General features: G+C 34.5%; 2 long non-coding RNA genes across 2 annotated transcripts; both read right to left on the reverse strand.

The window, feature by feature from the left end:
- Window positions 1–951: 951 nt before the first annotated feature.
- LOC109590297 (uncharacterized) lies at window positions 952–1,549 on the reverse strand. Its single transcript, XR_002189249.1, has 3 exons — window positions 1,426–1,549; window positions 1,233–1,273; window positions 952–1,116 (listed from the first exon to the last, which is right to left on the reverse strand). It is a non-coding gene; the product is annotated as an uncharacterized LOC109590297 (long non-coding RNA).
- Window positions 1,550–2,269: 720 nt separating this feature from the next.
- Window positions 2,270–4,676, reverse strand: LOC109590298 (uncharacterized). The gene is made up of 3 exons (XR_002189250.1): window positions 4,495–4,676; window positions 3,737–3,951; window positions 2,270–2,304 (listed from the first exon to the last, which is right to left on the reverse strand). It is a non-coding gene; the product is annotated as an uncharacterized LOC109590298 (long non-coding RNA).
- Window positions 4,677–4,818: the final 142 nt, after the last annotated feature.

The raw sequence follows: 4,818 nt of genomic DNA on the forward strand, positions 1-4,818 counted from the left end.
CAAAGTTAAAACATTGTGTATGCATAGTTTAAAATGTCATCATTCTGTCTAGTGTTATATACATGCACCAATACCACATATGATGCAATAAAGTCTGAGACTTGAATGAATGACTAGGGTATAAAAAAAGCCCGACTCCAATAGATGTTTAAACCAACACATTCCCATCTTCTGCATCTATTTTTGTTAACAATGTAACCAGTCCCTACTCCCTCCCAGGCTATTCTTAAATACATCCCATTATTCTCAAATTATTTTTCACTATGATTGGTTTTGCACCCAAGTTATTCTAGAATATTTGGCCCAAGCCTATTGGCAGCTAACTATGTATCATTTTGTGTTCTTGTCACCATTGGTTTAAGCCTCGCTTCCCTACAGTTGCGGCTGTTGTATGTAAACTGTGGTTAGCATATACATCTGTTGTAGAGATAGACCTGATTTCTTGCAACAGTGCTGTTGCAAATATCATGGAGATAGAAAGCCGTGGTCTAACCACAGAATCGATACATGGAAACTAGGCTTTAGGCTGTTGTATAGGCTACATGGAAAAAACGAGGCTTTACATTGAACACACTACATCACACACCAATCCACTCTGGAGGTGGAGAGAGAGTGATGTGCATTAATTAAAACCATACTCTAGTGTGAACATGATTAATGTGCATCAATGCACATTACTTGTCCCAGTGTGAACAGGCCAGGCATACTAAGGTTGATACTGGCAGGCCAGCTGTTCAGTAAAACCATAAACTAGTTCAGTTTGCAAAAAATTATAAATAGATCTAACATTCATTCAGTCATCTCTTAATTTGATACATAGCTTCCAGTGAACTGATTGACACTGTAATGTATTAATCATTGATCATGTGTAATTACTATTATTGTTATTATTATTATTGTTATTATCATTGTAGTTATTGTTAATGTATTGTATTATGATTTGTGTAGTTATTATTAAGTGTATAGTTATTATTAAGTGTTAAGTTATTAGTAGTTATTGTTATCACTATTATATATACAACGCATTGTCGACTTTTTATTCATGCAATTGTAAATATAACAACTCTTCAACTGCCAAAGAACCCTGCCGTATAGCTGCCTCAAATACTCCCAGTCCTAGAGATAACAGATATAACAGACACAAATCACACAACCTGTTTTCTCATAAGATCTTACAATATAATAACGTATTTTGCAAACTAAGTGGATGTACATCATTTTAAAAAACTAACTGTATTGTGAATTAGGAGTGCCGGGACTGCAGTATAAGAAGCTAATAAAAAGAAGAGGTACATTACATATAGCCAGTACAATAGGGAACTAAGAAAATTGATTTAACCAAATTTTCATAATAGTTAAATGAGTATACTATTCATTTGACTTGTCAGTATAGTAATTATTATACTTGAAGAGTGCAGAATTAACCTTTAATTAGGTGGATGGTCCTCTTCTCTCCCAGGTTTTGATCATTTTCTTTTAAATCATTGCATAACAACTTATATCTATCTTCCTATAAATATACATCATAAGACTCAATTAATGAAATGGGCCTGGCATTGGTTAAAAATAACAATGCAGCCAACAGCACTTGCCAAAAGGTTACTTTTGCTAATAAACTAAATTGTATGGTTGGCTACATGTACATTACACATTTTAAAGAACAAAAATACAATAATGTATAAAGACAAAATAACAATGGACACACTATAGCTAAAGACTCAATGCAATGTCTAGAATTCTAAATAGTGTACAACATAACAAAGGAGCATTGCTTGTTGGCCTCACCAAGCTTTGCGTAGGTGAGGAGTAGTACTACTGTTGTCTGTTTGTCAGTCACTCATTAATTGCTATATAATTTTACCAGTACTCACTATATTGAGAAGTCAGGTAATTCAATTTGTGATTCACTCTCAAATTGCTCCCTTTTCTGTGATTGTGTACCAACATCAAAATACAATGTCCCACCAATACGTACCTCTAACTGCATGGTTTGACAAGTTTTAAATTATTATTATGACAATTAATCAGTGATGTTAACATACAGTACTGGTTTATCCAGTGAGTGGTATATTGATGGACAGCCCATGAAACCAGCCACTGATTGTTTGACAAGTCTTTGAGGCTGTCAGCACTTCAGATACCTAATACATGTGAGTGAGAGAATCTGAATGGTCAATTGCATAATGAACTATCTTACTTGATGGAAAAAGCTAGCTAGGCTGGAGTGACTTCAAAAAATACAAAAGAGTTCCAAAAAGGAACAATAGAATGGACTAACTGATTAGGCTGACAAAACTCTACCTACTGAAATAATAATTACTACTAGGCGAATGTAAAACATTAAGGGGCGAGCAAAACGATTAAAATTTTGATTAGTGGTATACAATGTCTATATAGACAATGATGTAGTGGCTATTAAGGCCACGTTTACACAGCAATGAAACCGATGCAATCCCTATAGTTTTGTGCCTGTTTTATGCTTCTGTTTACACAGAAACGAATGAAAGCATGACAGAATCTTGATAGAACTCTATGGAAACGAAAACGGTGTTCAAAGTGGATACTTTTAAAATGATGCATTTTGCGTTGCTGTGTAAACATAGCCTAAATGTTGAATGTTGATGTCAATACACTACTTGAATGCAGAATTTGCATGGAAGGAATTTCATAGCTTAATTGTCAGTTCTAGCTTTATGAATTAAGAATCTTTGCAGTTATAATTATAGATCTAGCATGGAAGATACTTGGTCTCAGAACATAGGCGGCTGCAGGGTCGGGCATAGTCGGGCAATGCCCGACCAAAAATTTTGACCAGAAATAAGAATTTAATTAATGACATCATTTTAGTCGTGAAAAATTACCATGGCTAGCAAGAGACAGTCTTTTCTGCTTTCCTTTGTCAACAAGCCTTCCAGGAGGACCAGGACTAGCACTTTACAGGTTGAATAGAGCTTTACAGATAAGATAGGGTGCCTTCTAGGCATATTTTTATGGTATATCATAATGTATGCGTGTGTTGAGTATACGCCCAAAATACGCGAGGAAAAGTGGGCATGGCCAAAATCGCAGCATGCTTCGCGCGCCATTTTTCTTGCCCGACTGCCCTACAAATCCTGCCGCCGCCTATGTCTCAGAAGCTAGAAGGAGACTCCATTTGTTGTCTTTGGGCACGACAAGACCTATCTCTAGCATTTCTATTGGACCTCCCTGCTCTTTTCTCTTCCTCAGCCTCGCTCCTTCTTCTCTCCTAATCACACTCTTTACGAAGAAGTCGACAGGCTTCATGAGCATCTTCTTGTGAATTACTCATGTCTTAAGCTTCAGCTTCTCTTTTTTCTTGAATACTCTTGAATTCCTCTCTTCCAGTGAATAAGTTGCTTTACTCATACTCGTTGTCTTTGCATGTGGTACCGTAATTATCAAAATTATCATTTTTAAATGTGTGATTATTATTTTTATAAACGTATAAATAGGGGTGACATGCGTGTACAAACAGACAGACATGCTCGATTCAATTATGTGGGCTTGCTTTTGCTCGCCCCAATAAATGTACAAATTCATATCATATGGTGTCTTAATTTGGCAAATTTTCCAGAAAAATCAACTTTGAAGCCTCTAATTTTATAACTTTTAAGCATGCATATTATCAGTTCATATATATGGCAATTTTAATTACAAATTGCCAATCAACAAAACAAAACTCAACAACATTTAAGTGCTATACAGTAATTGTTACCTCCATCTTTCCTCTACCATGAAGGATCTACAAGATACAATACTTCTACCCTCCAGCTCATCATCATGACACAATAATATACCTACAAAGAGAGAGATCACTCTACATCAAGTGAGGGTATACATATCAGTCATGTGATTTGTATAATCGTATTTAGCACAAGTTGCATCCACAGTTTTATACCAGTTAGCTCTCATAGCCATGGCAATAAATCCCTAATAATTAAAATAGAAGAAAACACATACCATATAGCTCGTAATTTTGGAGAACATTGATATCCATTCATCAAAATAAAACCCATTATTTTCATGCTCAATGGCCAAAAATTAAAACCCACCAATCACAAAAAATTAGCAATTACCTTAAAGCCACTATTATTTGCGAGTACAATTTTTGTGGGTGGCTTTAAAATAGCAAAAACTAGTACTTGCATTTATTAATAATTTAGGTTTATTGATAGTTATTAATTAGCAAGGAACAAAATCGCGAAAATTAGCACACTCTAAATCAATACTATTATTAAATCGCAAATATTTTTCTACTTAAAAATAAGTGGCTTTAAGGTAGCCTAATTTTTCCACTTCCAAATTACCAGCCATACAGTATGTTCATATGTATAAAATTACAATAAAGATTTGGTTCTTACCAAAATTGTTTTATTTAGCATTTTTAAGAATAGAACAACAAAATAATTCAACAACAACAGCAACAACAATAAAAATAAAAATAACAATAAGGACAATAATAATAATAATTACTTCTTTGAATAGAGGTTGTTGTTCTTGTCAAATAAATTTAATCTCATCAGTGAAGACTTAAGATCCGATACACAGCCCCTCCCACTTCCTGTCTCCATGCCCTCACTAATGAAATCCTTAAGAATCCAACATGTGAAATGGATCAAAAAGGGCAAACTCTAAAAACATGCAAATTTTATCTTTACCTGATTGAAAAGGCTAAAAAATAATTATCATTAATTAAAGTTAGTTAGTTAAACTAATTATTAATTAAATAATCTAGTCCCCGCCCACCCACGTGCTAACCTCCAAGCGTTTTTCACACTCGGTTTTTCGTGTCTTTAA

The sequence above is a fragment of the Amphimedon queenslandica genome, unplaced genomic scaffold (assembly GCF_000090795.2).
Source record: "Amphimedon queenslandica unplaced genomic scaffold, v1.1 AMPQUscaffold_10239_Cont17321, whole genome shotgun sequence".
Taxonomy (NCBI): Eukaryota; Metazoa; Porifera; class Demospongiae; order Haplosclerida; family Niphatidae; genus Amphimedon; species Amphimedon queenslandica.